The sequence below is a fragment of the Cololabis saira genome, chromosome 6 (genome assembly GCF_033807715.1).
Source record: "Cololabis saira isolate AMF1-May2022 chromosome 6, fColSai1.1, whole genome shotgun sequence".
NCBI classification, from domain to species: Eukaryota; Metazoa; Chordata; class Actinopteri; order Beloniformes; family Belonidae; genus Cololabis; species Cololabis saira.
In genome coordinates, this window is record NC_084592.1 from 31699076 (window position 1) to 31711112 (window position 12037).

The 12037-nt window shown below is 39.5% G+C and overlaps 1 protein-coding gene across 1 annotated transcript in view; it reads right to left on the minus strand.

Moving 5' to 3' along the window:
- The window catches only part of ramp1 (receptor activity modifying protein 1), a 100873-nt gene that overhangs the window by 21410 nt on the left and 67426 nt on the right, over positions 1 to 12037 (minus strand). The window lies entirely within an intron of this gene.

The following is a 12037-nucleotide window of genomic DNA, read 5'->3' on the forward strand; positions in this document are numbered from 1 at the left end:
ATTGTACCCTCTACTGATTCATACTTGAACTAAAATGCTATTCTGCTGTTTGCACAATGAAATGATATGTAATGTCAGTCAAGAAGTTCAAATTACATTTATTATGTAAGATCACAGACAATTTGTGGCGCGACATAGGTGTCATGAATTTAGGGATGGTGTCAATGTATTCCAGATTCTGTCAAAATTGTCATTTTGGCTTTAAAAAGGAGCAGATATGGAGCCAAAGTACCAATTTCAGTTTGTAAGCATGACTAATGTCTTCTAATTCTATTTAAATAGTAAAACTAAGCCTCTGACTGTTTTGTGAAAATGTGTACACACATTTAGCAGAAAGACCTTATTGTCAAATTGAGGGTTTTATTAAACTGCTAACAATATGAAAAAATGCCATTGCACAAACTATGTGTGACACAAAATGAAAAAACTAGAAAATACAACAGGTTTGCTCTGGTATGAAAAAGTCATGAAAGTATTTTATAGTCACTGTCACGTCTCACATCTACTGCTGAGAGTTTCTGCCTTTTCTGAGAAATAACCTTAAAGAATAAAGGCAGAGATTCCTCTAAAACCAGGGAAATCCTGAATCTGTCACCAGCAAGCACATCAAATGAAATCTCCTTTTATTTGCACTTTGCTATTCTCTTCGTACGAGTGTGACATTCTCTCTCCAACACGAGAGAAGTGCTAAAATACTTTGTGAAGCTTGAAGGACGTCTTTAATACACATATTTTTTGTTGTCTTTGGCACAAACCATACAGTACACACACACTAACAGGTAATCAGTTTAATTTTTTTCCCACTTTAATCTCTCCTCTGTAGTAGTTTCAAATCTGTCAGCGTCATGATGCGAACAGATGGAGTTGGAGTTTTATATCTGGACTGTATTGGAATTAATTGTGTCAACTGAGTTACAACAAACTGGATCAAAATAGATAAAAACTGACCTAAACTGGACCGTGTTTGATTGGAAACATTGAATGTGATAAGTGCATTGACGTGACTTTTGTTTAGAACTGGCACAATACAAATAAAGGTGAATTGAATTAAACTGAATTCATTTTAAGATGTAAACCCAGGATTTAACAGCAACAGCAGAAGTCCAGAATTAATGCCTGGTTTTCAGCTCCAGGTCGGACCGAAGGTGTTCACATCAAGGCATGCAATGGTCCCTTGTTCGACTCATCTGGGACTCGGAACCTTTGCCGTTCACTCGTTGCAGCGCTGCAGACTATGGTTGCCATTTCAAGGCAACTAGACGCTTCTTCAGGCACGATAATGGAGAAGGCCGGCCCATAGCTAATAGTTCTTCATAGGAGCTGTGGCATTCTTCATAGCTCACAGAGAACTCCATGGGACCGTGGACGGGTCCAAGGTAGAAGAGATCTTGGGAACAAGAGAGGAGGAAAAGAGAGAGAGAAAGGGAGGAGCCTGTTCTTTATAGCTTGGTCCAGGCTGCCATAAATCGGCAAGCGGCCCATCCTGCGTTTTGGGGTCTATGCCCAATGAGGGTGCTATTCCATATCACCGAAGAGCCGTAAATGCAAAGCCTGCAGGGGCTTTGAGTCATTATGGAGGTTCCTTTGTTTCAAACCATGCGGCCAGCTGTAGGAAATCAAAGCTGGCTAAGAACTAGGCCTCAGAATTTAAATCAAGTCTTCCATGTTCAACACAGGACTGTGGCCCAACATTGATATCAGTGCTGCCTTCACTTACCTCATATTTGTTCATTCTTAGTTCAACCATTTGTGTTTTTCATGCTACTGCTTGTTAATGTTGCCACATCTAACACGTCTGCATTCTTCTGGAGCTTGTCAACCACGAGAATGTAAGGCTGGTGAACCACCCCGACTTTATCAGTTTGTATTAGGAAATCCCACAGGATCTTTACTCTTTCAATCTCTACCACCCTTGGGGGTATCTCGCAGCAAAACAAGAGCAAATTAGAGGAAATGGTACAGAACAAAGGATGGAAGATATTCATGTTCATTTCTTTACCAGCTTCTGCTGAAACCCTCTGGGGCTGTAGAGCTGTCAAATGTTTATTGCACTGATGTGAAGGCCTTGAATCCTACAAGAAGAGGACTCAGTTGAGGAAGAAACACCTTTGCTGTTTTTCCCTCCAAGGCTACGTAAACCCTCCTATTTCAAATTAAATTTAGGGAATTGTCAAAGTTTACTTTATGTGCAAATGCCTTTTATATTATAAGTCCAAGTTAAAAGGAATGACAAGCTATCAAAGCATCTTGCTTGCTTCTTGTTTTAGCGCTATTTTGTGATTCTGTGATTATGGAGCTGATAAAGAGCCATACCTAATGAGTCAAATATTCATGTCCTTGCCCTAATTCTATCAAAGATGTGTTGCGTAACACCGCCAGGATTTCAGCAGTCCAGGCAATGCTGGATGTTATCCAGTCATTAGAGTTATTAAAACATACAGTCCATTAATCCATTCCTAATCACAAAGTATCAGGCATTTAATCCCAAAGCCCCACCGAGAGGGACCTCCAATTAGCTTTCAACACTACTCAGCTCAGTGGATTTATCTGGCCTGGCTTCATAAGTAACCTGATTTGGGTACATGCACCAAAGGGTTTTTAAACTATTACAGACGGCTGGCAGCATGCATGAGTGACTGACAAAAATACCCTCTAACAATCCCACAGGCAGAAATGTTTTCGCAATACAAAGAAAGAAAGCTATTTTAAAACCAAGAGCCAACCTCAATGAAAAATTTAGATAGGTTCAAGGGGGGCAATTTGTATCTGAAAAAAAAACTGTCTTATTCGACTCTGTTCTGGGCCTTAATTCATGTCACTCATTCATGTCAGGAGCTCACTGCACCCTTTTAAAGAATGACGTAAGTTACAGGGGAAATATGTTATCTTAAGCTTTTAACTACACAATTTTAAAGCCACTCTCCAAATCATTGTGCTCCCTGACTAGAAACTCTTAATGGGATCAAATGAGGTAACAATCGGTGCTCGTTGGACAGCACTGTATCATTATGTGTGAACTACTCAAAGATGTATCTAATGGCCCTTTTCCACTAGTCCCGCTTCACCTCGGTTCTACCCGCCACGGCCCCGTTTTGCGCATTTGCACTAGGGGCTGAGACGGGTAGAGCCGCTCCAAGCAGATACTATTTCTGTAACCATTCTAGCGAGGTTCTATCCGGGCTGAGCCGGGACTATTTCTGAGGTCACCACCCTCCTCGCCACCGATTGGTTGGGGGGCGGGGCCGTCATCAAACTACAGGCCCCTGATTGGTCGGGGGGCGGGGCCGTCAAACGTTTGAATCAGGAAGCGGGAGTCAGCGCGAGGCGACTCGCGGCTCGCGGCGATTTTATTATACAGCACAAACGTCTGTTTGGTGATCCAACTCTGAGGTGCAGATGTTCATAAACCTGGTGGCTGTCGAGAAAATTAAAAAAGGGATGTAGACGGGCTGTTTTTTTCTCAGCCGCTCGCGGCTCCAGCTGATTTCTCATCTGCGCCGACACAAACAAGGGTGTTGCGCAATCGAGTACGTCACAGCAGATTCACCCCACCCCCCCCCCACTTCTCATCTGGCTGTGGAAAAACAAACGGGGACAAAATGGGTGGAGCCGCGACGAGCCGCACCGAGCCGAGCCGGGCGGAGGCGGGACTAGTGGAAAAGTGCCGTAAGAGGCTCGCCAATACTTTCCAAATCCATCTCTTGTCACAACTACACATCTGAGCATGCTGTATTGCAAACTCCCATTTGAACAGGATTTGTTAGTATAAAAAGTACAGTTACCTACTTTTTCTGAGATTTATCAGTTAGATGATAATTCTTGAGCGCACATATGAATGAGAGTATTGAAATACTTACTCAAAAATCCCAGAATAATGTGACTGGTGCTGGTCCAGTTTCAGTAGCTGACGTAGTAGCGTCATTATAGAGCATGTTGTTGGGATTAAGGGGACACCTCTAGGTTGGTTTAAATCATATCAAATCATATCTATCTGACAGATTGCAGTTTGTTCATGTACATGAGGTTTCGTCAGAATAGACAAGGATCTGCAATGGTTTTCCACAGGGTTCAGTGCTAGGGCCAATCTTGTTCAGTTTATACATGCAGCCCTTGGGAAGAATAATCCAGAATCATGGCATACATTTTCATTGCTATGCTGATGATACACAGCTATATTTGTTGTTGGGCCACAGTCCTGTGTGAACATGGGATGCCTCAATTTTAAGACCACATTGTCTTAACGTTGACCACATAGTTTTAAAACAAAGGAAATTAAGGAATGACTCCAAAGCTCAGCAGGCTTTGCAGTTTATTGCCCTTCGGGGCAATAAAAGGGGTAGTATGAAAGTGACACGGGGATAGTGCATTGGTTAGTGTGCTTGTAGTTTGTTGTGCTGGTCTGCCCCCTCCTTTTCTCTTCTGTGCATGTTTGCAGGCCAGAGTTTCTGGAGCTGCTTGCTGCAGTCCCACCCTCTGATCATCCCACTGCTGCTTCCACCTGTCTGTATAGATGTCTGTTGGATACATACTGACCTGCAGTCCCACCCTCTGGCCACCTCAGTGTCTGCTGTCTAAATTTGTTTATAGTTATTTATAGTTATATTAGGTGCATTTCCACTAGCAGGAGTTCAGGGACAAGAACCTCTAACAGGCCCAACTGTCCGCTCTGTCCCCCCTTATGAGCCTGGTCCTGCTCAAGGTTTCTTCCCTCCTAAAGGGGAGTTTTTCCTTGCCACTGTTTATGTTATAATTGCTTGTGTTTTAATAGATGCTATATAAATAAAACTGAATTGAATTGAATTTCCATTACAGTTTTGGTGCAAAACTTAAGCAATATTTTAAAATGTCAATAAAACGTAATTGCAAAATGACTTTTTCAATAAAGTTAGCTTTTAATCCTCTCCCATTAAATACCTTCCAATAATAATGGCAATGTATGTTTATATGTTTTAGCAGGTTAATGTCTTTATCTGCAACCAGTCCAGTAACATTATTTCTGCTTAAAATGAGAAATGGATTTCATCTACAAATTCTTACAAAACAAGCCCCCTATATGTTGAGCCAGACACATGAAGAGATCATCTAAGGCTATGTTCACATTGCCAGTCCAAATCCAAATGTTAGCATATCTGACCAGAGTTATCTTCCACACTGTTTATATAACTATTAATATGTGATCAGATTAGATCTGTATGTCCTTACTGATATTCTCTAAGCCAGGGGTTCTTAACCTTTCTGACCTTGGGGCTCAATTTTTTCAGTACAGAGTGGCCCGGGGCCCGTTAAATATTAACACTATATAGCAGGGGTATTCAACTTTAAGAGGTCCATTTAGAGAACATTTACTCAAGCAAAGGTCCAGAACATCATAATAAATATATATATATATATATATATATATATATATATATATATATATATATATATATATATATATATATATATATATATATATATATTTATATTAAAAAAGTACATATTTGCCCATTAACATGTGTAACTTCAATTACACATATTTTTTTCTCTTAAAAATAAAATTGATTTTATTTTATTTTTCAAATGCTATCTTATTTTATTTCTTTACCAGCAGTTTGAATTTCCCCTTTTCTTTGTTAATGTCTCAACACATTTTTATAATAAATGAATATAAACACATCTTAACAATTGAACAGTTTTGCAGTTTTTCTTTCTTCCCCTTAATCTTATGCCCCCACTTTCTGTCGTTCAGTGAGAGAACTGAGCTCTAATTTCTCCTGACAGGACTTTAAATCTGGGCTGGATGGTGTCAGGTTCTCATATGCATGTGGAGGTGCTCATTGGTGAACCTGGAACGATATTTAGTTTTAATTATGTTCATTGTGGAGAAAGCTGCTTCACAGCTGTATCTGGACCCAAACATGTTTTAAGATGGTCAGCTTATTTTCTGTGACTTCAGTTCAGACTTGAGTGGATATGTTTGATGAAAAACTTTGTGTTTTGTTTCAGTGGCGTTTCACTTTCGCACTTTGAGCGCCACAGTCTCTGAACGTATGAGACAGTGGTTTTGTCGCAGTGTGAAGACTGAACCAGGATGAATCTGTCCATTCTGGGTTGAACTTCCCTTTCCACCTGTTACACTTCTCATCTCTGTAAGAGTCAAGCTAATTACTTACTAAGTAACTTACTAAGTTTTATTTACATTAATAAGTTGTCAGGACCGCGCGTGTCGGATTTCACCCGAGCCTGATCAGCTGAGACGGGCAGAGCTGCAGCTCTCTGGCCGCTGCAGCCGTGTCACTTTCCGATGCTTTTGCGAGCCCGAACAACAGTCCAGCCCACACATCTACATCTACACATCTACATCTACATCATGTGGGCCGCGGCCCTATGGTTAAGAATCACTGCTCTAAGCCACATGGCATCCATAACCCATGCACATAGAATGGTTGTAAACAAATTTAAATGGTGTACAACTTCTGTTGTAATAGACGATATATAAATACAATTGAATTGAAATTGAATTATAAGACATCTGAAAAGGTTTTATAGCTCAACTAAATGACCAGTCTTTATGCTAATTACAAAATAAACTTTCTAATGTAGCAAGCAGAGCAATTAACTGACTCAGATTACCTTTTATAGAAAAGGTTCAGCTTGAAATGAACCTAAAAACTAACACATATTTTATAAAAATGCATATACACACATTGATTATTTCAGCACATTATCCTTACAGAAATATTTATACCCACTGTACAGTATGTTTTCTATATGCTAAAGAATAATCATAAATAAATGGTGAAGTCTTCTGATTGTTTTTTAAAATCAGTTACCACTTCTGTTTTGGACAGCTAAATTTGACTACAAGTAAACAAGTCAGTCACTTGGCTGTGAAGTGGCTGAAAAGCTTAATGTCAAGGCTGTCTATCAGCCAGGCATGTTTACCTGGCTGCCCCCGCAGAGCCTTAGAGGGTGAAGGAGCATTTTCAGTCTATCTCCAATGGCCTTTAGGAGGGATAATAGCTTCACTATATATTGACATTCTTGGTCTGCGTTAAGAAAAAGCTTGTCTTGATGTCAATTAGATTTTGTATTTGTCAGATGTTGTAATCTTGTCATAAGAAATACAGTAATAGTTTATGTTTGATGGCAGTAACATGTCTCAACTGATGGTGGTTAAAAAAACACCACCTTGCAACTAATTATGTTGATTGGCAACAGGCCAGTGATGCAGGGTGGCTTAGAAGTAAAGATGAACAGAGGTTACCTTTTTTGCAAAAAAATAGCAACCTCTAAAAGAACTACATAAAAAAATATTGCAAGTGAATTTAAAGTTAACAGTGGTTTTGGGGATAATAAAACACATCAGGCCAAAACAGTCCATGCTGAACAAAATGAAATCGCTGTACTGTCTCCATCATATAGATGCAGAAAAAAATATCTGTGCATCATCTGTGTGGTAGTGAGTGGCAACAACAGTGTGTATTATTAAGTAGTCCATGTACTTTGACCTCTCACAGGTTTACATGCCCCAAGGACGATGAAAACTTTACTGAGAGCTAGAGCAGCTGAATGATTAAAGTCATCATAGAAGTGAATTGTATAATGCAGGGAAAATAGCGGAAACAAATATTAATGAGTGTGCGGCTGTGCTGATCAGCTAATCAGTCAGCATCAGTGGGGGCAGGACCTGATTGATGAAAAAGTACTCCCATGACTGTATAATGAGATGCAAAACTGTTCATTTGGCACATAATGGGAGAGGAAAACAATAATTAACACACTGATGTGTCTTCTATTGCAGTTTTTCATTAATAGCACATTCGTCCCTTTCTAAATATATGCTGATGATGGCATCATTTACATAAGTGCAAGCACCAGCTTACATCTGCTGTTAAAAATAATAATGGATCATATTTATATTGTGCTTTTCTTGGACACTCAAAGCGCTCAGAATGGTTCCATTATTCATTCGCTCCTCAGTTATACTTGGTGATGGTAAAATACTCATGTAGCCACAGCTGCCCTGGGGCAGACTGACAGAAATGTGGCAGCCACACATTTAACAGCCTCTCCGACCACCACCAGAACATTCATACAACATTCACACACCAGCGCTGCCCTCACTGGAGGCAAGGAGGGTGAAGGAGGGTGAAGTGTCTGGCCCAAGGACACAACAACAGATGACTGGGGGGAGTGGGGTTCGAACTGCTAATCCTTTAATTGTTGGATGACCCACTCTACCACCTGAGCCACCGCCACCACCGTATATCTGTTAACATACACTGTCTCCATCAAATAAACTAATAAATAAATAAAACTGTATTCATTACGACAAGTAATGCTTTATAAAATTTGATGAACCTATTTGTTTATTGACCTGGAGATTGAGGTGACCGCTCAAAAGGTTGCTGCTGAGTTCATTTCATTTTAAAGTGGAGCAATCACCTTGTTGGAAAATGCTCCGAGTAGCTCCTGTCATTTTAGGTGTGTTTTTACATCTTAAAGGGGACCTATTATGGCATTTAATGTCTACAGTCCTTGAATGTCTTAAAAACAAGCTTTAGATTGTTTTTTCTAAATAAATGAGAAATTCAGCCTCTGAGCCATGTCTTTATCTTTACCGTTTCTAACTGCATTCTCTATTCTATCTAGGAGTTAAGGCTGATTTATGGTTCCATGTTACACCAACTCAGAGCCTACGGCATAGGGTACGCGGCGACGCGTACCCTATGCGCGTCGCCCTATTAAAATTTTTTTTAAGATGGCTGCATAAAAAAAGGACTAGGCCTATATTCTAGGTTGTTGTAGTCCTGTCATGGTCAACTATCATGTTGTCATGTTTGTTATATTTTGTTAATGATTGTGGATTACATTTGGAGAAACATCTACCTTTCTCATCACCTGACACATATTGCACATAAATATTGTTAAAATTGTTATTGTTAAAATTATTTAAAGACAAGAGAGATGTTTATTGTTTTTATGTTCAATGTCAGCTGTTACAGCAAAAAGCAGCCAGAGGAATAATTTGTTGCCTCAGAACTACAGGATCTGTTACAAGTCCCCTTTCTGAAAGGGTGTTCAACTCAGGGAGGAACAAATATTGTTAAATTGTTATTATTGTTTAAATTATTTAAAGACAAGAGAGATGTTTATTGTTTTTATGTTCAATGTCAGCTGTTACAAAGTTGATGCCAGTCTTTTATCAGGCACCATCATATTTTTTGTAACGTTTACCTTTTGTATTGGCAGCTTCTTAATAGCAGCAAAAGGCAACGGGGGGTTCATCCCAGCCAGAGGAATAATTTGTTGCCTCAGAACTACAGGATCTGTTACAAGTCCCCTTTCTGAAAGGGTGTTCAACTCAGGGAGGAACAAATATTGTTCAAAATTGTTATTATTGTTTAAATTATTCAAAGGTTTGTGTAAAGAAGACAAGAGATGTTTATTGTTATTATATTTTTGTTCAGCTGTTGCAAAGTTAAAGTAATAAGTGCAATACATTTTATATTGGAAAAAAATCGTGAGAGAATCGTGATCTCAATTCTAAGCAAAAAAATCGTGATTCTCATTTTGTCCAGAATCGTGCAGCCCTACTACGCCGTACCCTACGCCTTACCCTACGTCGTACCCTACGCCGTACGCTACGCCGTACCCTACGCCGTACCCTACGCCGTACCCTACGCCGTACCCTACGCCGTAGGCTCTGCGTCGATTTAACGCGGAACCATAATTCAGGCTTTATGCGATGCGAGCGAGCGTCAGCGACAAAATCAATTCCATTGCTTTATTTTCTATTGGACTGTTCTAACTGGCCACAGCGACGCTGCGCTGCGCAGCACGACGCGCCGTTTTGAGCTGAACATTGGTCGGACGCCCTGCTTCTATTTTCTTCCTGTTGCTCGCGTTGAAAGACGGTTGAAAGCGCTGTAGGAAACGGTCACGGATGAGGAACGGCTGATCCAGTTAGTTGAAATGAGAAGTTATCTATATGATACCTCCTCATTTAACTACAAAAACCTCAATAAAGTGGCAGCTGGCTGGAGGGAGATGGACAGAGAGCGTCCGATGTCACGCAGTGCGATGCGATGGTCGGACACGCGCATGCAGTTACACGGTTTTATAGTTGTGGGCGTGGTTTGCATTTTGGTTATGTAACGAAAATGCGCCGAATCTGAACGGCTCGTAGAAGCCACATCACACTGGATGGCTCATCCGGGCGGCTGTACAGACACTGCAGAATTTGGTTGCTTTCCTCCTTCTCTGAGTTGGCAGGCTGAGGGGAGACCTTGTAAGGCTTGTAATACCAGTCAGTCCCAGTAGAGGTGGCATTGTGTTTTGTATACCTTTGTACATTCATACGAAGAAGAGAAAGATTCACTTGCTGAGTGGGAATTATACTCAATTATATACAGCCACAAGCAAGATGCAATATATAGTTGAAAAAGGGTAGAGATAGTGCAATATTAGTATAGACTGAGCCTTGAGATTAAACATAAATATAGTGCAAGGCAGTTCAGTGCAATGGTAATGTATTAATAACACTATTATGTCTGTAAGGTTGAAGTACACACAAGGTGGATGAGCAGAAAGATGTTGATTGACTTGTTCAGTGTGAGGGTGGGGGCAGTTGTTCAACAGAGTTACTGCTTGGGGGCCATGTGCATATATCAGTGTTTCCACATACTTAATGAAATAAAGTACACATTTTACAGCAGGGGCCTTTTTCAAACATAGTATGACATAGTTGGCTCAGGCCCAGAGGTATGAGAAGAGTTTCAAAGGCAACAGTTGGTAGTTTTCATGAGAGCAGAGACAATGCAACTCATGAAACTAGAGGATCTGAGTCAAAGGTCAGATGTGTTGGACAGCAGCCTAATTGGATTCTCCGTCGATCTGGCAGATCGCTGTGACAAGAGTTTGAGCTTTCAGCGGTAAAACAGAATGACAGCACAACACATGAGCAGAGTCAGTGACAGTTTTAATTTTGGCAGTTAAACGTGATGCAATGTTTATATAATAACTTAATTGTACTAACCAATGCCAAATGACTCCTAAAATGCAAGAACAATTTGAGAAGCTGCAGCACCAGGCATCTTTTCAGTCAGTACAATGATATTTATGCATGGACAAAAGGTTTCTGTTGATCCCAAAGGTAAACAGCTTTTATTTTGCGTGTCCCCCTTTTCGTCATAATTTATTCCCTGTCTATTTGAACTCATACAGTCTTTAAATGGCTATTGGAGTGACTTAAAATCTGGAAAATTGCAAAGGGCACTGCCTAGATTTACTGTATAAATCAGTCTAGTTTGTTTCCTTTTAAACGTATAACAATTCACATCATTGATGTATGAAAATATCAATAGATTAAATGCATTTTTAGGAAGCAAATCACAAGTTGATTCTGACATGTAAGACATCAGTGCTCTATAACAAAGGGGCAGAAATTATTTTTCTTTTTTTCTTTTTTTTTTACCTTGTCTGCACACATATTAATGGTTGATACCATGCCGGTAAAAACCTAAGGCATATATATGTGCATTATTACTATATTTAATATACCGGTATATACATATATATACGCATACATACGCATACATACGCAGAAATTATTTTTCCATGACACGTGCAATGTGTCAAGCACAGTTTTTCACTTTTTATTTTTCATTCATTCATTCATTCCAGATATGTCAAAACCATTGTATAACAATGTTAACTCTAGTATGAATCTATGCATCTATATACAAATAGATATACATATACACACATGCATAAACACATATTTTGAACACACAGAATTCATTGTAAATAAATTTACATAAATACTGTACATGGGTATATTTTAACTGAATGTACACAAAATAAACAAATCTACAAAAATACATCTCTAACCAATGTGCACACTCCTATAAAAATATGACATTGCTTTAGAATTGTGGTTCAACAAAATAATAATAATTATAATAATAATAATAAAAAGACAAATGAAACTGGTCTGGAAATAAATGATGGGACCATCAATTTCATATGTTGTTGCACAAAACTCTTTCAACTC